Source organism: Pongo abelii, chromosome 19 (genome assembly GCF_028885655.2).
Source record: "Pongo abelii isolate AG06213 chromosome 19, NHGRI_mPonAbe1-v2.0_pri, whole genome shotgun sequence".
In the NCBI taxonomy this organism is placed as follows: domain Eukaryota; kingdom Metazoa; phylum Chordata; class Mammalia; order Primates; family Hominidae; genus Pongo; species Pongo abelii.
The window spans coordinates 47,537,826-47,561,178 of record NC_072004.2 but is presented as its reverse complement, the minus strand read 5'-3'; the positions used below and the strand labels follow the sequence as shown (position 1 = coordinate 47,561,178).

Genomic DNA, 23,353 nt, shown 5'->3' with positions numbered 1-23,353 from the left:
TTTCGTAATGCTAGATCAGCATACATATTCATCGAAAAAGCACCAAAAAGACATCCAACCAAATGTTAACAGCAATTATTTTGTGTAGTAGGTTTGCATATGATTGTTTTTTCTTTACACTTTCTTGGTATTCAAGTTTTCTGCAGTGAGCTTAAGATAAATATTGTTTATTTTCTAGGCATAAAAATATCATCCAGAAAAAATAAAAGAAATCCTGCACAGAACAAAGTCCAAATTTCTTAGCTTTGCATTAAGCCCACCGAGAGCTTCAACATATCTTTTCATGTTCTTGTTCCACTACAATTCACAGGTCAGTCACACAAAAGCTGTTTCCTACCTAAAATGTAGTCTCCTCTCCACCATCACTACTGTCACTTTCCCTATGCTTATATTCCTGTCTTCGCCATGGCTTTTTTTGCTTATAAAACTCCTAGTCATGCACAGAGGGCCACTGCAAATGTACCTTTTCTAGAAACCATAATCTCTTTACTCAGCAGTTATTGTTTTCTCCACTCTGGGCTCATCATACCTCTTGCTAATATTCTCTCCATTAGATTACAAGTGATGCAATTATCCCTTCTCTAAATGAGGAAACCAAAGCCCAGTAGTAGCCAGTAGGTGATATAGCCAGGACCAAACCTAAAGTGTCTGGCTTTTCAGCTTCTGCTGTTTAACTACTACACAATAGAGCTTTAAAGCAGTTGCTGCTGTCCCAGAATATAAACAAGAGCTATCCCAGTATGTGAATTAGCTATGAGGGTCCTGTGACATCACTGCAGCTGTTTACTGTGATTTGTCCCACCCTGTTAACGTCACACATGTGAGCCGTTTCTTCCTGTGATATCGCCTGCCAGTCATTGTCGCCCGGCAGAGCCCACCAGCACTCATATAGCAGACCACAGCAGTTACTGTGATTGCAAACTTGCAAAGGAGATATTGCCTTAAAAGTTGACTTTAGAACAACACTGCTTGAGATCATTCCAGTATTTGTGCTCCTCCATAAACTATTTCTACAATGTATTCACAGAGTAGACAAAGCAATGCTTTATTACTATCTGGACCTCTGGCCCCAAATGACTGTGCAGAATTCCACTGAGCTGGACTGGACTTCATGGAGGGCCTGATTTATCTCAGCTCTCACCTACAACTCTGAAATTTGAATTTCCACTCTGCTGGGATAAGGAGTTGTTCAGAGATGAAAAACCAGAAACACAGAGCCAAAGAAAGCATCTGGCAAAATGCTGGAGGTGAAGCTGGTCCAGGCCTCTGGCTCAAGCCTGTCTCAGTGTCCCTAGGTTTAGCCGCCCCATGAGAAGGCGATAGTTCACAAAGGACAGGGAGGTGATAAAGCCCATTGTCACCCAAGTCACTGAGGTGGAGGAGGAAGAAGTGACCAGACACCATGGAGTGAGGCAGGCTTAAGCATTAGGGAGGAGGATGACCACCTCTTTTGGGGAAGATTTAAAACCTGGTCTATCATCCGTTGTGTTTCACAGATTTCCCTAAAGGAGGAAAGAACAGGACTGTAGATTTAGAACCCAGGAAAGTACTTTCATAATGCCAAGGATCTGAACTCTTCATTTGAAAAACAAGCTTGCCCACTCAGCAGCCATAGGCAGCATCTGTCAGCTACAATCTAGGCTAATTTGCAAAATGAGCCTTGAAAGGAAGGTCTTGGTCTTGCTAGAATCGCATGAAGCAGGTTGATGAAGCAGGTAAGAAAAAATTAACGGAGGAGGTGAGTTTTTAAAGTGATGACCCCATGATTATAGCTTTGAAAAGAAGAGATGGACAGGAATCCTGATGATTCTTGAGAACCCTAGAATTGCAGACCTGCACGGACCCCAATCCACAAAAGCTTTCTGAAAGGTCATCATTAGCAAAGCTTTGCTGAGGGCCAGTAGGGGGTTCCTAAAACGAGTTAAGATGCACTCTGTCTTCTGCAGCCTTTGTGTCTCTCTTGGTTCTCTGCATGTTCAAAGTATCCTAAAGTGTTGGCGCTAAGAGAACCTTCAGAGGTCTTCTCGCTCCACTGCCATTTTTATTCATTTAATCAACAAATATTTATTGCATGCCTGCCATGTCCCAGGCACTGTTCTAGGTGCTGGAGCTGCAATGCATCAAGGAAACATACAGTTCCAGCCTTCATAGCATATATGTTCAAGTGGAGGAAACAGACAATACAAGAAACAGACAAAACAAGTGAACAAATAAATACTCAAGGTAATCCCATGGTGTTACATCTGGGGGTAAAATAAAGCATTGTGATGTGATAGAGAATAAAGAAGGCAACACTAGATTAGATGGTCAGGGAAGCCCTCTGAGAAGTCATTTGAACTAAGTTGTGAATGACGGGAAGAAGTCCCATATGAAGCTTCAGGGGAAGAGACTCCAGGCTGAGAAAATGGCCAGTGCAAAGGTCCTGTGGTGGTAATGACCTTGATTTGCTTAAGGTACAGCAAGGTCAGCATGGCTAGAGTGGAATGGGCAAGGTGGGGAATCTTGGAAAAATAGTTGAGGGTCTGACCATAACTGACCAGATAGTAGGGATTTGGAATTTATGCAGTGGTAAGGGCAGTCGTGAACTGTTTTAAGCATGGTAAATACCCACGGCGAATGGAGAGTAGAGCAGGAGAGGAACACCCAGGCCTGTAGACTCCCAGTCCAATGCTCTCTCCCACTACAATGCATGGCCAGTGTGCAATAATACCCCTCATATGCTCGCTCTGACTTCCATTCTAGTTTTCTAGAATTGCAGAGTGAAGGACTTTGTCCTTTCTTCTAATTAAACACTGAGCAGAACAAGCAAGGAAATGTACTTTTGCACAGAGCCGTGTCTCCTCCTGAGCATATCTTTAGCCCATAAAGGGGAACGAAATGTGATAATTAGTAGCCAATTAATGTGCATTTTAACAAACTATATTTTAATTATTCTGTCATAGGTTGTCTGCCTGTGAAGTATTCCATGTTAATTAAATCCTTTTAATAATCCAATGAAAGCACCTCTTTTCCTTGATGTGCTGCTTAAAAGGGAGACGACAGCAGACTCAGCTCATGTAATTTGAGTTAATGGCATGAATCCCGCTTTGAGCTTTCATATGCTTATTGAACTAGTGATCTCTTAATACTTGCTAAACTTTTTAATATATAATTATCACACAATTTCCCTGTCTGAGAGACTGCATTCTGATAAGCTCAAGAACTTTGCTGGAGTGACACTGAACCTGTATCTTGTGCCTGGCTGTGATGGCTGGCTGTATCAGCTGCCATCTGTCATTCCTCTTGTCCTGACCTCTTCCTCAGAATTGGTCACTGCAGTTTTGATTTTAGGCATTGAGCACCTACTGTGTGCCTGGGCCTTGCTGGAACTGAGGAACTGGGTATGAGGTGGGGAGACTGGTCTAGCATTCTGTCTCCTAGCATTCTAGCATTCTGCAAGGGGACTGGGGGTTCTCAGATGCAGGTGTAGCATGGGCAGAAGCTGGCGAGGGCAGCTACCAGGGACAATTAATTAGGATGGGGGGATGAGTTGTCCCAGCCAGGGAGAGGCCAAAAGTCCTCATTACCAAGTCCAGTGGGTTGGAGGTCACTCTAGGCTTCTGCAGGATGGGGCGACTATCCATAGGTTCAATGGCAGAGAGCAGGAAGGCTTGTAGGAGATTAGGACTCTCACTCAGTCTCTGAGTGATGGCCCAGAGACTGTTGTGATCGGATACCTGGGAGGGTATGAGGGACTCCAAAGCTGGGTCCAGACCAGGAGGAAAGACAGCCAGCAAATGGACAATCCAATGGGTCTGGACTCTAGCCTCATGAATAGCTGGGATAGTGCTTTGAAGGATAGATTAACCCACTATAATGCGTATAGACTCACCAAGATCTATAAATTCTCAAACTCAGTAAAAGTTTATTTCTTGATCATTTAATAGTGGTAGATGAATATACCCGATTGACAGACCCACCCCCTCTGCTGCCCCATCCATGGTCATTAGGTACCCAAGCCCTTTCCATGTTGTGACTGTGCTGTCTCCTAGGACAGTGCTTCTCAAACTGTAGTCCCCATACCAACAGCAGCAGTGTCACCCTGGAACTTGTTAGAAATGCACGTGCTCAGGCCCCTCTCTGGGACTACCAGATCAGAAATATTGGAGGTAGGGCCTGGCAACCTGTTTTAACAAGCCTTCCAGGTGGTTCTGATGCATCCTCAAGTTTGAGAAGCACTAGCCTAGGTCCTAGTTGTCATCTGCACTCAGCCAGCAAATGAAATAGGAGAGCCTGGAGAGGTACTTGCAAATTAAAAGCCTTGACCCCAAGGTAGCACCTGTCACTTCCACTCATGTTGCTTTAGTGAGAACCAGTCACCTGGCCATGTTGAGCTGCAGGAGGAGCTGGGAGTGAGGTCCTGTGCTAGCGAGGTCCTGTGCTATCAAGGTCCTGTGCCAGCTACACGTATATAATCTGGAAGAGGAGAGAGAAATGTTTCAAGCCCCATCTCTTCCACAAAACATGAACCAAGGGCTGAGGAGATAAGGTGAGGGACAGAATTGCCCTACCCATGAGGACTCAGGAAGGCACTTGGCAGTTTTCCCAGCATTTCTTCTCTATGGAGAAGGGGTTCTACAAGGTGTCTGGAGGGCTCACATTGGCTCAGGAACTTCAGGAAACACAAGTCAAGGAGGTTACATTATGTGCCCAAGGTCGCATAAGTAGAAAGTGACAGGGCTGCAGCTTTGTCTCACTATTGCCCAATGCCAAGTTCTAGATGTCTTTCATCATACTCAGGTGCCTCCAAAATTCTAGCACTCTTAGTCTATGTAATTGAATTAATTGTTGAAATAGGGCTATGCATCTCTTCTATCTCCATTTTACAGCAAAAGATGCTGCAATTGAAGGTACAAGCAGGTGTTGAGAAAACATGAAGGAAGGAATCCAATCAAAGAGCACAAAGAAAATTCCATAGAGGACATAGCAACTAAGAACGAATAAGATGAATATATGTGATTGTGTCTATTTGTGCATATGTGTGTATACATACATATACATATATATGCATATATATTTACATATATGCATATATATTTACATACATGTATATATTTACATATATATGCATATATATTTACATATATAAGTATATATATTTACAAATATATATGCATATATATATTTACAAATATATGCATATATATATTTACAAATATATATGCACATATATATTTACAAATATATATGTGCATATATATATTTACATATATATGCACATATATATGAGAAGACTTCACCCATAAATGCATCATGCTAATACAACCAGAATGAGCATTATGCTTCATTTCTATGAACAGCCTTCAATAGGAACAAGAAAGAGAAGGAATTCTAGACAAAAGCATAAACAGAATTCCAGAATGGAAAAGTCCCAGCAAGGGAAAGTCCAAGGCACGTTTGGAGAACACCAAATAGTTGGGTGTGCCTAGAATGGGAAATGGTGGAGAATAATGCTGGGGCAAAATGTAGGACCCAGAATGTAAAATAAATTGAATGTCATGCTAAGGAGGTTATACTTTATTCTTTAAATAATGAGTATCCAAGAAAGAGTTTTAGGAAGAATAATTACATGTTTGGATTTGTATAGGAGCAAGATTACTCTGGGAATAATAAATAGGACTGATTGAAGGAGAAGAAATTTCTAGAAGGCAATTAGAGAAGTGAAGAGGTTTTTTGCAATAGCTGTGGTAAAGAGAATGGGCATTGAATGAAGGTGACAGAAGTGGTTAAGAAGAGGAGAATCATTGTGATTAGAGGTGGTTGGGGAGGAAGAAGTTGCCAAAAATGAAGCAGATGTTTCTCTTGTCTATTATGGGAATTTGGGGGATATTGAAAAATAGAGCACAGTAGAAATCCACGTCTCGGGTAAAATATGCTGCATTTAATGAGCTCTAAGATGCACATTTTTTTTCAATTTTAATGTCCCTAAGATCAGACTGTCTCTACAAATGAAGACATCTTTCAATCACTGTCAGACAGCAAGTCACGAGGAAGTCATCACAGCCCATACATGTGTGGACTGGGTCTCCCGGCCATGAATGTTGTCAAAACTTCAGTTGGGTTGTATGCATTGCTTAACATATAGAACCAACAGCTACTGAAGGCAGGATAAATTGTCATATTTCTTTAAAAAAAGATTAATGAATTGTAAAGCAATAGAGGCTGGTGGGACTGATTTATCTATGGAGCAGGGCTATCTTTAAGGCAACAAATATCAATTTGCCAAAAAACATTTTACTAAATTTGAACAGAAGCTACTTAACTTCTTGTGATACATAATTCAACTGGGTGGGTATAGGGGTGTAAAATATGAGTGTAGTCAAGTAAGACAGTTCCCAGCACTGAGATTTGCTTGAAAATGATTCTTGGAGACAGTAACAGAGCACTCTTTTAAAAATGCTGCACCATCAACAGGCTGATGGCACACAGGGAAACTCCGGGGGACAAAAATATAAATACTGAGGACTGGAGTCAAAAAAAAATCAGAAGATTCTAAAGGTGAATACACGTTCTAGGAATACCCGACCTATTTTTTTTCATTTGTATTTTCCATTTTATGTACGTATAAGGGTGATATATGGGCTATTTTAATAAGTATGCAAAATTTTTTCTAAGTGATATAAAAGCATTGTGTCATCATTTGTGAAATGCTTTTCTTTCTTAGCAGTATGTAAAATAATGGTGCATCTTAAAATTGATGGCATCTTAGAGTCAATGAAATGTAGCATTCATTATTCTCAACCTCCCGGCTCAGAATGAGGTAGATGTTGAGTCTAACATTTTTAAATGTAGCTGAACAAAACCTTTAGTGCAATGCTGATGAGAATTTAAAAAGTACAGAAAGTTTGGAAAATGGTTCAGTAGGTTCTTGCAAAGTTAAACATACACTTAACCTGAGACCCAGGAATTTCCACTCGTGGGTATTTACCCAGGAGAAATGAAAACATATGTTACGCAAAGACTTGTACACGAATGTTCATGGTAGCTTCATTCATAATAGCCACAAACTAAAAACAATCCAAATGTCCATCAGCTGGTGCGTGGACGAACAAAGTGGGGTATACCTTATTCACACAATGGTCTACTACTCAGCACTGAAAAGGAACAGACTGGTGACACAGGTAACCACATGGATGAATCTCAAAACCATTCTGATAAGGGAAAGAAGTCAAATACGAAAGACTACAAACTACAAGATTCCATTCATACATCACCCTAGAAAAGGCCAAAAGCATAGTCACAGAAAACAAATCATTGACTGTAGGCTCCCAGGGGTTGGGGTTGAAAGGAACAGATTGACTGCAAAGGGCCAAAAGGGAACTCCTGGGTTAGGGAAAGGTTCTCTAGCTTTACTGTATGGTGCTTACGCAACTGTATACTTTCTCAAAATGTACTATACTCTCCTCTCAAAAAATGTAAACTTTACTGTATATAAATTATTCCCCTGTAAGCCTATTTAAAAATGTGGCTGAAAGACTGAAACACACCTGGGTTCAAATCCCAGCTTTTCCTTTTACTAGCTCTGTGCCCTGGGCAGCTTCCTTAACCTCTCTGAACTGACCCCCCTCCAGGCTCCTCATGCTTAGAGCAGAATAACAAGGCTTGTGTAATAAGAATTTATTGAGAGTACTAAGTGAGGTAATGTATGTAAAGTACTTGGGGAACTTGACAAAGAATAAATGCTCAATAATGGTAGCTCGCATGCTAGCAGGGACCACAGACAGTTTCATTACTGATGAATTAATCAGTTGTTGGGGTCACAGAATTGTATAGGCCAATCAATTGCTTGCGGCTGAAACCAACATTCTGGTCAAAACAATGTTGAAATAGGGGCTCCAGGGAGATGCAACTTGAGCCATTTACAGTCTATGCTTTCAAGCTTTCACTGTTGCTTCTGACACTACCTCTCACGTGAAAGGGAGAGAGTGCTGAGGGAATGTTATTTTGCATAGAGGCCCCAAAGACACTTGGGAGTCTGGGCACAGTCCCTGGCACACAAACTGAAGATTGATTTGAAGTGACTTTTGCTTCCCACTAATTGGAATCTACACACACAACCAAAGGAATCAAGTATTTAAGTATACAACAGAGAATGTGTTCAGCATTTTGCATTCATTGGTCTTGTTGTCTTTGTTAGAACCTTATGAGATAGAAACTTTCATTATTCCCATGAAATTGATGAGGAAACAAACTTAGAGAGACAAAGAAGCTTGCCTAAGATCACAGCTTGTAAGGGCAGAGCTCCCAAACTCTTGTCCAGTGGTTCTTAACCCTGCACTAGACCAAGCAAAGGACCTGGGAAACCAGGTGAAGGATGCATGGAAGCAGAGCACCTGGGATCCACACCTGGAGATGGAGTACCTGTAATAGTGATGTGCTTGAGAAGTGGCAGCTTGGGAAGGGGCACTTGCATTAGAGTCTCTGGGAGTAGGTAAATGCATGAAGGTGGCTCACTCCTTTCCATGAGGCTTCTGTGGAGCCAGAAATCTCCAAAGTCCTGAGAAAGTGGAAGCCCTAATAATACAATCCTCACCTTACTGCAGATAGGATGTGCTTTGCAACAATGGCCTGAGTTTCCATTGAGCCTCCCTATTCCTGGGCTCAGGTGAGTCCCTGCTCCTCCCTGAACCTCGTTTGCCCCAGCGGTAAAATGAGTGGGCAGAGTTAGATGTTTGTTGGCTCCCCTGCAGTTTGGATTCTATAATATAGCAAGCTGCAGTTGATTTTCACATGTCAACAGATTCATCAGCCACTCAATCACTCTGTTGGGGGGGACATTGTGGGGTTTCTGATCTCCTGTTTTGCAGAAGTCCAAAGATTGGGGCCAGGGCTACAAAATCCTGCTTTTCTCAGAGCAAACCTGTCGGAGTAAAATTTAAGAGAGAGAGAGAGACTCAGGCAAATCTTAAATCCTGGAAGTAGATCATTAAACTTTTACAAGCTCTAACAATGTTGGGATTGAATAAACCCTGTCTTAAGTATTAAACTTGTCAACCTTAAGATGGCAAAACCAATTCTATTACTTCCCTCTACATTAAAGACACACAAATAAGTCATTGATTTTTTTCCCTAAGAAAAAAAACCAACATGCCCTGTCAGATCTCTTTTGTAAACCACATAAGACACAGGAGTCTGGGTGAATGTAATGAAGGATTCTCTTTTTAAGAAGATGAAAATAACGTTTCAACCTGAGAAATCAAGAATATACATGAAGATGTGCAAAAGGGATTGTGTCTATTGCAACAACGATGTGAAATGTATGAAAAGCACATATAAATGAAGGGACAGCTCTTCAGTCAGCTGATGCAGTAACTGACCTAAATGTGTTAGATTCACAAACACTTATTAAGTGTGTCCTGTGTGCTGACCTCTGTGCTGGTAGGTCCCAGTGAATAATAAGACTTGGAAGACCTGGTCCCTATGCTCAATGAATGCGCCATCGAGTAGGGAAACCTACACCCGCCCACCTAGGAAAGTACTCTTGAGAGACTCACAGGAGTGAGTCCAAGAACTCACAGGAGTGACTAACTAACTCTATGTGAGGGCAACGAAAATGGGTCACTCCTTGCCCTTATAATAAATTGCAAAGTCTTCATCATGGCTGATGAACCCTCCCTAAGAGGGTCCAGGTAGACCAGCTAGCCTGACCTCCCCTTGTTGTCCTTCCCCTCAATCTTTATGCTACCTCCTATTCTTTGGAAAGTGCTGTGATGAGTTGAATTGTGCCCCCCTCCAAAATATGTTGAAGTCCTAACTCCTACTACCTATGCTGAGTGTGACCTTATTTGGAAATAGGATCTTAGCTGATGATCAAATTAAAATGAGGTCATTAGAGTGAATCCTAATTCAATATGATTTGTGTCATTAGAGAAAAGGGAGAAATACGGTTATAGAGACAGACATGTAGAGAGGGAAGAGGATACAAAGATACACAGAAAATGACATCCACAACCCAAGGAACACCTGGAGCTACCAAAAGCTAGAAGAAAGGCCTGGAACAGATGCTCCCTCAGAGGCTGCAGAAAAACCAACTCTACCGACACCTCAATATTGGCATTCCAGCCTCCAGAACTGTGAGATAATCCCTGTCTGTTGTTGAAGGTGCCCAACCTGGGGTACTTTGTTATGGCAGCCCGAGGAAATGAACACAAGTGCTGAGTTCTTTCAGTCCTAGGCTCTTACAAATGCTGTTTCTTGGCCCAGAACACTCCTCTGTTCCTGTCCCTTCACCTGGCTAACTCCTCAGCCTGGATAGCACCTTTTCAACAGAAGTCCCTTGTCACTCATTCCCATGACACCACACTCTCCGCACTCACCGCAGTGTTGTTCCCTGCACTCTCCCATGTAATTCCCTGCTATGTGCCTGTCTCCCATCTGGACTGTGAGCTCCCGAAGGTCAGCACCTGGCACAGTTGGCAGCCAGTAAACACCTGAACTAGTCAAGGATTGAGCTGAGCTTCCTATGAGAATCAAATGAGAGAGCAATTGTGAACGTGCTGTGCAAGCCATGAGGCCCCAGACACAGGGGCTGGGTTTTAATTATTGGTGTCTGTACTGTATATGTGGTGATGCACCATGGTTGCACTTCTACAAGGCATTGAATGTTAAAGTTGTCTACATGTTTCCCTGGCAAACAGGAAAGAATGTGCATTTGGGTCTTCAGATCTTTGCATTTGGAGCTGCCCTGCCTATGCTTCCAGCTTTCCTGCCCTCCACATTGGAATCCAGCCTAGAGCCCTGAAAAGGGCTCAGAAGGAGGAAGCTATTAGCATGGAACATGCTAGAACCATTGTAGGGCAAGAAAAGCAGGCGCCAATGGCAGGCGCAGCCTTGACTGGCCCCAGGGAAAGTCCAGAAGGGCTCTCCATCTGGCTGTCCATTTAGAAACTTGACCTCTTTGCAAGCAATAAGCATCTGGGATCCATTAAAATGCAAGGCACCTGCTGGATGTCTGAGAAAGAATCTGCTAGTGAGAAATTAACCTCTTTGGGGGCACTGCAGGCTCCATCTGCAGGTGATAGGAGTGTGTACTACAGTAGCCAATAGTCACCCCTTCTCAGACTCTAGCCTAAGGCCACGTGGCTCATCAGAGGCGATTGTGTTCCCTGTCTGTGCCTCAGTCTCTTCAACTGCAAATGGGACATTAACCTCTTCTGAGTCCACCCACAGGCTTGCTTGCTGGGAGAAGTAGGGGAAAATAAGAGTCTGAATGGGTTTTATGGGCTAAAATGCACTTTATAGATTTAGAAGATTGTTATCCTATTCCTCATAAGTATTCATTACTAGACTCAAATTTCACAGTTCTATTTCTAAATCTACCTGAGCCTCCAAGTATCTCATCCTCACAGCCTCATGCCATGGGCACGCCTCTTCAAAAGAGAGCATGGATCTACCTTGTAGAAAAAACCTGCACTTGAATTAATTCCATTCCATAGGCATTGGTTAAACAACTGTTAATGTGGATATACAAAGAGGGGATAATAGATCATGCTGTGGAGCAGCTGATGCCCCTTTGGAAAAGCAGCTCCTATGTGAGGTGATACAGAGTAGAAGGTGGAATAGACAGTTCTGGGCTGAGTCAGAGGAACTGGGTTTCTATCCCGGCTTTGCCAAGCACTGGCCTTGTGACCTTGGTAAGTCTCCACTGCATCCCTCTCAGTCCTTCTTGGTGTTCTCCTCCATGCTGTAAGTCTCAATAAAAAAGGCCTCCAGGTAGAAGATGCCACTTCAGAGAACAAATTGGGGATCCCATTGTGGATGCCATGGGGAATGAGGACTGTCCCCAGGTCCTCCCGCTGGCCATGTCTGTATGGAGGCTTTGATACCTCCTACCCTCTTTTCATTAGTCATCCCAACTCTGCCTACAGGGGCATGCGATGAGACCTAATCATTCACCATTTTCACCTCTAAGTCCTGTTTAGCTTCCACACCCTGCCTTTCCTGTCTCTAAGATCCAACTAAAGGATATTGACAATAAAAAGAGTGATCATTTACAGGCAGGAAGGTTAAAAAGAGTATGGAAATTTGCAGTTACTAAGCATTTATTGAACACTTACTGCATGCCAAGCATTTTACTTGAGGCTTTTAATCTTCTATTCCTTTAGTGCTCCCACCAGCCATAGGAGGATATCATTAACCCTTTTCTACAGAGAAAACTGAGAATCAGAGAGGTTAAGTAACTTGCCCAAAGTCACATAGTGAAAAAGTTACAGATAGGGATTAGCTTTCTCTGGTGCCCTAACAAAGAGGCTTTAGGCTAAATCTATCCAGATCCTGTTCCTATTGCCCCTTCTAGACACACACTCTGACGCTTCATTGACAGATACTGACCTGAGGCTTAGCATACACTCTTCCTCCAGGTACCCTATCAACCTTTCTGTTCTGTTTTTATTCTTCCCTTCGTTTCCCCCTTTGCCCTGTGTTCCTTGGACATAGTCAGCCCATCCAACTTTCCAACTATCCTGCAGGCCCTGCCTTCCAGAACCTCCACCCACATTATGATCTGAGCATCTGCTGACTTGACTTGGCTACATTCAATCATGTCATATTGAAGATCAGGTACATGTTTGTCCATTTAACAGTAGGCATATTGAGCATCTTCTGGTGCCAGACACCAGTTCGTGCACTGAGAATACAGTGAACAAAGAAAGATTCCCACCCTCAGAAAGTGCATTTCAATAGAAGCAGCAGATTTCACTTGTAAACAAGTAAACACATGCATAACATAACTTCAGGAAGCACGTGCTGTGGCAGGGTGGGCGGGAGGTGACTATTTTAGATAGCTCAAGGAAGGCCTCTAGGAGGAGGTGATATTTTAGCAGAGACCTATATGATGTAAAACAGCAAACTATATGAAGATCAAGGGGAAGAGCATTTGAGGCAAAGGGATCAGCAAACACAGAGACCCTGACACTAGAACAAGCTCACTATGCTTGTGGAACAGAAACACCACCACCCCAGCTGCAGAGCGACGAGTGAGAAAGGAGTGGCAGAGGCTGAGTCAGAAAGGTGGGCAGATGCCAGATGTGTAAAGTTCTGTAAACTACAGAAAGAAATTTTAATTTTACTCTAAGGGCAATGGGAAGGCTCAGAGAGGTTTGGGCAGGGAAGTGATGTGGTGTCACTTACATTTTATTTTTATTTTTATTTTTATTTATTTTTTTGAGACAAGGTCTCACTCTGTTGCCCAGGCTGGAGTGCAGTGGCATGATCATGGCTCATTGTAGCCTCAGTATCCCCAGGCTTGGGTGATTCTTCCACCTCAGCACCCCTCCCCCTGCCCCAAGTAGCTGGAACTACAGGTGAGTGCTACCACACCTGGCTAATTTTTTGTAGAGACAGGGTTTCGCCATGTTGCCCAGGTTGGACTTGAACTCCTTGGCTCAAGTAATCCACCTGCCTAGGCCTCCCAAAGAGCTGGGATTACAGGCATGAGCCACCACACCTGGCCTCACTTATACTTTTAAAAGATCACTTTGGCTACTGTGTGAGGAGTTAACTGGGAAAGAGCAGAAAATTACAGGAAGACCAGTTAGGAGCCTACTACAGTCATATATGCAAGATAAGGTGAGATGCTGATGCTATGACTTGGCGGGTAGCAGTGGAAGTGGTAAGAAAAGGTGAAACTTGGAAAACATTCAGTGGGTGTGTCGGTAGGCATTTAACAATCTGCTCTGTTGGGAGCAGGGTGACCTTATTTTGTAGCATTTGTCAATTTCCATAGTGCAAATACCTCCACCATGGGCCGCCTAAAACTTTCAATATGACATCAACTGGCTTGCAATATTTCTAACAATTTGACAGTCAGCTCTCACAAGTTGGCTTGAGCCAGTTCCAGCACCCTACTGAGTTTATTTTTGAGGTAGAGTCTACAGGACTTGTTGAAAGTTAGGATGTGGGGGCAAAGGAAAGACAGAAATCCAAAATGACTGCCAAGCCATTGAGTATATGCTAGTGCCATTTACTGAGATGAGAAGACTGAAGGTAGTGGTCAATTTTGGAAGCGGCTCAGAAGCACATGAACGTCACTCCCATATACTCCCCAGCCTTCACAGGGGGAAAAAATACCAACACACTTTTGCTCTTGGGCTAGGGAATAAGGAGAACATTTTCTACTATCTCCGTAAATCTAAACAATCCCGAGGCCACTTTGTGGTGTAGCAGTGAAGAGAATGCACCTCGGAAACAAGACTCTTCTGTATTAGTCAGGGTAAGGCTGGCTGCTATATCAAATACCTCCTGAAATATCAACGACTTAGTCCAATTTAAGGTGATGTCTCTTTTATGCATCGTGCAATTAGCAGTGTGTGGGGAGGCTGGAGTAGAGGTGGGAACTGTTCCACGTGGTCATTCAGGGATCCATGCTGATGGACACTGTCCTCCTCCTTAAACGGCTTCTTTTTTTATTTTTAATTTCAATTTTATCTTTCTTTGTTCTGCTTTTTAGAAGCATTTCAGAATAAGTTTGTAAGATTTCAACACCACACATAGCTTCTGAAGTCAGTCTAGGGATTAATGTCTATTGGCAGGAGGCGATAGAGAGAGGAGAAGGCACATCAGCTTCATAACTACTTCCACTAAGAAGTGACATTTTTGGGGCCAGGCACGGTGGCTCACACCTGTAATCCCAGCACTTTGGGAGGCCGAGACGGGCAGATCACGAGGTCAGGAGATTGAGACCATCCTGGCTAACACGGTGAAACCCCATCTCTACTAAAAATACAAAAAAAAAAAACTTAGCCGGGCGTGGTGGCGGGCACCTGTAGTCCCAGCTACTCAGGAGGCTGAGGCAGGAGAATGGCATGAACCCGGGAGGCGGAGCTTGCGGTGAGCCGAGATCACACCACTGCACTCCGGCCTGGGCGACTGAGTGATATTCCATCTCAAAAAAAAAAAAAAAAGAAGTGACATTTTTATTCCCACCATATCCATTTCTAAGAACTGGTCAACATGGCCTCTTCTAATGCAGGCAACCTGAGAAATGCAGGTTTTGACCAGGCAACCACTTCGCTACACAGCTTCAGTCTTTGCAAGGGAGCAGGAATCCTTGGTGGATGGCCATTCATCTCTGCCTCTGGCCCCACCCCAGCTCTGCCTTGAGCAAGTTGCTTAACTATTCTGAGTCTCAGTTCCATCTCTGAAAAATGGGAACAATCCTAATACTTATCCCACAGGATTTCTGCGCTGCTAAGGAAAGGAAAGGAAATGATACTCATAATGCACTTAGACTGGTCTGCCAATGCATTTGAACCAGGAGTATTATTTGTGATCCATTCCAACCTCCTGATTTTCCAGATAAGCCCACCTCACATCAATGTGCACTTCTTCCCTCAATTCTAAGCATTCATACACAGAGAATGAGGCCAAATAATAAGAGCACTTTGAAAGGGATTTGTACCTTAGAGGTGCCCCTCGGTATAGAGCACTGGCTTTGGAGCCACAGGACCTGAATTCTAGTCTTAGATCTAACAGCAACATGTTAGGTCATTTGGCAATGCTCTAGGAATTCTTTGAGGCTCCCTTTCCTCCTTTGTGGGGTGATGGATAACAATACATACCCGAGCTTGCTGGGAGGATGAAGAGCAACATCATAATGCAGAGGGCCTTGCAAACCCTACGCACATGAATGTCTGTTTCCTTGCCAGGATCTAAAAATGCTTTGAAGGCTGCATAGGACATTGCAAGATGAGACACATCACCACACGGACCAATACCCCACAGATCTGCATCATTTTAAAAATGATCTGTTTGGCAATCAGCACATACTGCTCCTGCCTCGTGAGCAGAGGGTTCTCATCGGCAAGAAGTTGAAGCTGTTCATTTTCTAAGACTTCTCCCTCTCAGCTTGATTCTGCATGCTCAAGGTTGTCTGGGGTCCCGAGCAATCAGAAATGATTTGTGTCAAAGAGCGTATTACAAGAATCATTTGTCACTTCTGGTTCACGTTTGAATTTGAAGAATGATGCTGGGGAGTGATCTGAAGGCATGATGTGAGGTGTTATTACGATGAGCAGCAAAACCATTATGTTAACCTTCTTGGGAGCTGAGCTCTGGGGTTCAATTTTGACAGCGTCATAGCAAGGGCAGAAATTTCCAGCCCCCACAATGAGATGGACTGGGAAGTATTATGAATACCGCCCCATAAGAATAGCTTATGATTAAATGACAGTCTTCTCAAAAGAAAATTAGAATCATAGTGGCACAAAGCAGCCTGGAATGATTTTTGGGGAACAGCTGGTTTAGCCCTTCACCTTACAGAGAAACATTGAGGAGGTGCAGAGAGCTTTTGTGACCTTGTGGCCATAAAGTTAACTTTCCTGTTGATTAGATAGTGTCTTCATCTTGCAAAAGCTGACAGGTGGGTTTAGAATATTGATCTCGGAGTTTAGAACACCAAGTTCTAGGCGCAGCTTATTTTCCATCTGGCTATGATTTCCGCAAGACAATCCACTTCTTTGCATTTCCGTCTGTCTCCCTGAAAGAAGACATTGGTGATTCCCCAGTTCTCCTACAACTCTGAAATTTTGATTCCGGGCAATCCATGGGGCAGACTTTTTATCCTTATTTGACAGGTAAGATAACTAAATTCCAGAAATCTGGAAAAGCTTCTCAGACAAGGCCTTTTATTTGAATCTTGTGACACAAGTAGATTTCTTTTAATAGATAGAGAAGATGTCATTGCCCTGTAAGTCAAGAGAACAGGATGGCCAAAGGCAAGAAGAAAAAGGTAGGGCACTTTAAGAAAATTTCATGTACTTGATTATGGCTACATAATAGAATGTGAGAGACAGGACAGAGGAAGAGCATACTGAAACAAAGCTTATTTTTTCTTTCTTTCTTTCTTTCTCGCTTTCTTTACTCTTTTTGGCTCACTGCCACCTCTGCCTCAGCCTCCTGAGTAGCTGGGATTACAGGCATGTGGCACCACACCAGGCTAATTTTTGTATTTTTAGTAGAGGCAGGGTTTCACCATGTTGGCCAGGCTGGTCTTGAACTCCTGACCTCAGGCAATCTGCCTGCCTCAGCCTCCCAAAGTGCTGGGATTACAGGCATGAGCCACTGCACTCGGCCTGAAATACAGCTTAGAATCAGATCATGGAGAGCTCTGAATATCAAGTTCAAGGGCATAATATCTCTGAGCCAGTGGTTCCCAAATCATATGGCATATGGCAATCTTTGGATGTATTTTTGGTTGTCACTACTAATAAGGATGTTGTTAAACATTCTACAATGCACAGGAGAGCCCCAGCCAACAAAGAGTTATCTAGCCCCAAATTGCCACTAGTCCCAAGGCTGAGAAATACTGCTCTAGGCAGAAAGAGGAGAGGTTCTCTGCAGACTTCTATCGAGGCTATCTTGGGCTGGGTGAGAGGCAAGACTGGCGGCAGAAGGCTGCCACAATCATCTCGAGAAAAGATGATGCAGGTCTGAGCTGAGACAGGGTCAAGAGGACCAATGTCAGTGACATGGAAGAGATGGAAATGACAGATTATGTGGTTTCCCCCATCCATTGCACTAGCACCTGCCATCTCCAAGCCACCTTTTTATAGCATCTTCTTTCTTTTTCTTTCCTATTCACTTGCTCTGCTGTCCCAAGAGTCAGAGGGTGAGAGGAGACTTGGGACTGGATTTCACCTCCCAGATCTTCTAGTGGCCCGTCATAGTAGCCTCACTTTTAATCACACCCAGTCCTGGAAGTAGAAGGAAGGTCAGGAGCTGACACATGCAGCACTTCCTGCAATTTTATTTTATAATTACTCGTGTCATTATTAGTTTAATAGTTTCTGGCACAAGATTGTAAATTCTGTGAGCAGGGACCATCTGGATCATGCATTCCCACAGCCTGGCACAGTGCCTGATATGTAGCAGATGCTTAGGAAAATGGGTTTGATGAATGACCCTTGACTTCATGGGTGAGGTTGGTTAGGCATCAGGTGCTTGCCGAGGGCAAACCGTGGAGGTGCAAGCTTAGTGGACTCAGCCTTACCCCTCTGGCTGAAGAACAGACTGGGTGTTGGTTCTGGCTCCTCTCACTGCATCCAGCCACAGACACAGACCCACCTCCCTGGAAGCAAGAAGAAAGTGGAGGACAGATGGCCAATAAAAAAGACCTGAAAGTGTCCAGTATGATCGCTCAACCCTTCCCATACACACTCCTCTTGGGCATCCCTTCCATTATAATACCTTTTCCCTTTCCATGTGGCCCTTGTCCTCACCTGGAAAACCAAGTGGGAGGCTACGGGGAGAACAAAGGGCTGGGAACACAGTGTGATCATTCCTGCTCACGAGACAGTCAGGGAAACGCTTCGCAACCTCAAGCACCTCACCATCAGAAACTTGAGACAGATTATGGGCACCCCCAGGTCATAGGAAAAGAAGCTGGGAGTTGGGGACGTAGAGGATGGAGGAAAGAAGGGCCTCTCTCCTTGGCAGTGGGATAAGCCCTAGGAAGTCGTGACCCACTGGGAGGTGTGTGGATGTATGCAACCACAAGTGCAATGGAGAAGTCTTTAAACATTGGCTTCCCTGCAATTTACAGAATTTTTAGCCGTGACTCCAGGAACACCAACCCCACAGCTCAAGGAATCAGGCCAACCTAATTCTAAGAGACCCGGGCAGCCATCTGGCCCTAAACCCCCAGATGGCAAGAGCAAGGGCCTCTGCAAGGTCGAACGTCTCTCAAGAAGCAGAGAGGACTGAGGCCCACGTGTCTTGACTTTCCAGCACTTTTACTGCCTGGGGCTTGGTCTGCTCAAGATGTCAGGTCGGCACAGATAAAGGCAGCTCAGATTTGGTGTAACCCCCACCCACTGCCCCCTGCCCCCTGCCCAGTTTTATGTACCCCAAGACTACGGAAACAAAGCACACTCCTTCTTGGTGGCACCTGGTTCTGCCAGGAGTTCTATGATCTTGTCCTAAGCCTTTCTGGAACGTTTGCCTTAAAGGGCCAGGAGGCCATGCCTGTAAACTCTTTCTACTGATTGAGTCCTGAATCACAGAGTCTATGGTTCAAATCTTGTCAAGCTGTGTGATTTTGAGCTAAGTTAGTTAATAAGTTAATAAATTAAGTTAAAAATTAGTAATTAATTTTTAATAAATAATTTTTAAGTTAAATATTTTTTTCTTTAACTTATTTAAGCCTCTGCTTGTCTACTGGTAAAATGGGAAGATAGTAGCTAACTCAGCAAGTTCTTGTCTAATTAAATGAAATCAAATGGAACAATGTACAGAAAAGCACTTTATATACCTAACACAGAGCAGGAACTCAAAAACCTTTTGTTAAATGAGTGAATGCATAAACTAATAGAAATGATTGACTTTTATCAAAGTTATGAGAGGCAGTCTCCAACCCCTTGGTACCTGTGAGGTTGGTCCTACATGACCTGGCAAAGCTGGCCTACCTCTGGCTCCCTAGGCAGGACTATGAGCTGTTTATCAGTATTTTAGGTTCCAACCTTCTCTCTCGAGACTGGCAACAACACAGTCTTCTTGAAAAAAGGGCTTAGTACAGGCCCAAGAGGGCTCATGCTCCCATCTGAGCCCCTGACCTGAGCAAAGGTGACCTGTACACTCGCCTATGTTCATGCCAATTAAGTGGTTTCATTAAAAGGTCTGGCAGTGTCTGTGGGCAGCTCCAGGGTGACCCATGAATTAGGAGGGCATTGCTGCCATCTGCCAAGACTTCCCCTTGCTTGCCATGGGGCGTAACAGACAAAGGGGACTGACCTCTCTCTCTTTTTTTTTTCTTCCAGCCCGAGCATGCTAGGAATAAGGAAGTCTAGAGACAATCTCAAAGTCGGTTTTATTTTTCTAGAAGCTCACAGTTTAATTAGGTCTACAAAGCATTTAGGTTCTGTGTTGGTTGAAATTGACCCAACACACAAAATATTCCATGACATATTTTGCTCCTGCTTTCTACTCACAGACACTGGAAGGGGCCCCTTCCTCCTTCAGAGAACCTCGTTCTTACACAAGGGCCAAGAAACAGGACATCTAAGGACTTGGAAGCCCCAGGCACGTGACCCCCAGCCTCTCTGTTCTCCAGCTAAGGAACGCTTTATGGCCTTCGCATTTATTTATGTATTTCCTGGACCTACTTTGTACTAGGCCAAGGGAAGTGAGCTGAATAAGACCCAGCAGGGTTGAGAGACATAAAAATGGCTTATTGAAATTCAATACTCCAAGGGCTGGAAGAGATGGATGAGTAGCCAGCCGGAGGAGCACAAAGGCAGGAGTCCCACTGTCTTCCTAGGGAATGCTTGAAGAAATAAGAATAGCCCACATTTATTAAGCACACAGTACAAGCAAGCACTCTATTAAATGCCTTACATGATGTATCTCATTTAATCCTCATGTGGAAGGGAAAGGAACCACGTGTGTCTACTGAGAAGTGACTGTTCTAAGCACTGTGTTAAAAGCTTTGCAGAAATGATTCTGTCTTCTTCTCTTGATAACTGTGACATATACATATCATTAGTCCCATTTTACATACAGTGAAACTGAGTTTCAGGGAAGTTGAGTAATGTGCCTCAATGCTGGAGTCCAAATAAAACCCCAAACAATCTGTTGTCTAAACTATTGCTTCTCAAATTTGGAGGTGAATGAGAATGAGCTAGTGATCTTGCAGATTCTACTTGAGTAGTTCTGAGGTGGTGTCTGAGATTCTGCAGTTCTGACAAGCTTCCAGGTGATGTTGATGCTGATGCCTCTGGCCCAGGGAGCACACGTGAAGAAACGCGCTCTGTACCATCCTTGGTGGTTCTCAGCCCCAGGTGCACCACAGAATCAGCCAGGGAGCTCTTAAAATACATCAGTGTTTGGTTCCTACCCCCTGGAGATTCTGATTGGATTGGAGTGAAGTGGGGCTTGGGCATCACTGTATTTTAAAAGCTCCCCTACAGGGCAGTCAGGGTTGAAAATAATTGCTATACTTTTAACTGTCATTTTTAAAGCTAATCTTAAAAATTTAGTCCAAACCCAAGATGTCCGCAAAGTTCACTCCCCTTGTGGGAGCCCCCAGCCAGTTGGATTCAGCCTTGGAAGCTGACTCATTTGGCCAAACTCTCTATTATTCTTTCTTCCTGAACTGTCCTGGAGTTTCCTGGCCACTCGGCTCTCTTACTCCCTCCAATATTGTAATCCCATTGAATCGGAGCCTGCCTCTGTCCTCTTCTCCTCACCATTCCCTGAGCAGCAGGCAGAAAGGCAGAAGAGACATCCCCAGGGCTATCGATGCCCAGGGAATTCACAAGGTGGCTATTTCTTTCTTAATTAAGACCTTCGTGACGAGTTGCTGGTATTGGACCAATTAATCAGCTCTCCGAAAGCACAGGGGAGAAGCAACAGCAAATAGGGTGATTCATGCAATGGCTTCTAATAGTAAAAGGGGCTGCAACTTGGCTAGATGTAGATGGAAGGGAGGCCTGAAGAGAGCAGCACGGCTAGCCTTGCTTTGTCTTTAGCTTTTTTCTTCCCTTTTTGAGTTGGATGCAGGATGATATATTCTAAAGGCCACCTTTACCCAAGCATTATTCTCCCTGCCAACCAATCCCCCTCACCAGCCACCATTATCTGTCATCAGAGACAAGACAACAGAAGATAATAGGAGCTTCCAATTCATGCTGCTTCTTTCTTCCATTCTCTGGGGAAATTATGTCGAACATTTTTTTCATTGACTTATTTATTGTAAGTGTAGAAAATGAATTGATTAAAGGTTTGTGGTGGGGCAGCCTAGTTGCTATCAGGGTTGCTGGTGCTCTGGCTGGAGGGAGAGTTCCAGGGGTCTGGTGGGGTGTTAATTAAATGGATTGCCCTCCCTTTTTCCCCACAGGAAGCCCATGTGATGGCCCCAAGCTTTGTCTCGATTTAAAACAGAAGCAGTACTGCAAGTCCACTGGCTCCCTGCCTCACCTGTCCTATAGGATCACAGCTGGAAACCACACACACACGTACACACACATACCACATACGCGGGTCGGCCAGGCCCAGGTTCGAATCCTCCCTGCCACCTCCTACGAGGGTGTGGTAATGACATTTACTGGCCCTGACACCTTCTCACCTTGGATGCACTGCTTAACTGTTTGAGCATCACTTCCTCTTGGGGTTACCAAGGCATTGGGTCAAATGAGCATCTGCAATACAGGAGGGCCTCCATGAAGCTCTGTCTTCTTCCTCCTCTTCCTACAGAAAATGTCAAAGCCAAAAGTGGCCTTAAAGATCATCTAATCCAGTCCTACTCTCTGTCCAATGGGAGTCAGAGGCCTGGATTGGGACAGTGACTTGCTCCAGGTCTCTCAGTGAGAAAGTGGCAGAACCAGGCTCCATGACCCCCTATCCAGTTCTTTCCCCCTCACCACAAAGCCTCTCTGTACCCTGATTAACAGATGTACTTCATTTTAGGCACGTGTCCCTAAAATGAGTATGTAAATGCAACTCTGGTAAGCCCACAGATACCACACATGTGTCAGGGGGTTCTCTTTAAAGGGATATTCCTGATATTCCCATTGTTCACGATGACCCTCTTTGTCAGAGTTTGTTGGTTTTGATTCAGTTTTTCCAAGTATGATTTCCATAAAGTGGGACACACAACACCCCACTCCTGGTCATTTTTCACCCACTGCAGCACTCTCCTCTGCCACCCTGGCTGTAGCTCTCAGCCCAGAGTTGATTAGGCTTCTAGCAAGGCAACTACTCCAGAGTTGGCTTCTGGTAAGAGTCACTTGGTTTCAGCTACTTCTGAGAGTCCAGTTTGGAACATAAAGGCTTTAGCTGTTCCTTGGTCTTTGCATGGGTTTAGGGCCCTGATTCTGGCTTTCCTTGAGGACTCAGGTAAGAAATTCTCCTTCCTAAGATCTGCCCACTGGACAGTGCACCCTACTGTCCATCCCTGGCACACACATCTGCAGAAGAACAGTATTTCTCCTTCCTTCCTGCACCAGGCATCCACCTGCATTCTCTATTGTTAGATCATAGAAGGAAGTAGGCACACAGGGTGCCCAGCCCTCCTGCACAGGTAGCAGATGGGGGCTCCAACCAGAAACATCCTGAGCCAGCCCAGCATCACCCCCGAAATATAAAATGACTAGCTGGAAAATAGAGATAATCTGTCTCAATTATGTGCAAGTTCAGCATATTAAGGCCCAGCATGAGGAATCTGCCTGTGTTTTGATTAGGGAACAGATGCATTCGACCATGAGGAATTCTTACAAAAGCTTCCCTCATGGACATCAGATCTGACCTTTCCAGGAGACACAGTCACAGAACTGTTTACAGTGGGGAATCTGGGGTTTTCTGGGGAGGGGAGGAGAAGAGGTGG

At 44.1% G+C, this 23,353-nt stretch overlaps 1 long non-coding RNA gene across 4 annotated transcripts; it reads left to right on the top strand.

Annotated features, from left to right (window-relative positions):
• Positions 1 to 690: 690 nt before the first annotated feature.
• On the top strand, positions 691 to 18,918 carry LOC100937682 (uncharacterized). 4 transcript variants are annotated; one of them, XR_151499.5, is made up of 5 exons: positions 1,248 to 1,715; positions 2,090 to 2,223; positions 5,970 to 6,537; positions 16,702 to 16,765; positions 18,578 to 18,918. It is a non-coding gene; the product is annotated as an uncharacterized LOC100937682 (long non-coding RNA). The 4 variants fall into 4 exon arrangements; XR_008515112.2 differs by lacking the exons at positions 5,970 to 6,537; positions 16,702 to 16,765; positions 18,578 to 18,918 and adding an exon at positions 4,869 to 5,013 and having other exon boundaries at positions 691 to 1,715; XR_008515114.2 differs by lacking the exons at positions 16,702 to 16,765; positions 18,578 to 18,918 and having other exon boundaries at positions 1,355 to 1,715; positions 5,975 to 7,591.
• The last annotated feature ends 4,435 nt before the right edge of the window (positions 18,919 to 23,353 follow it).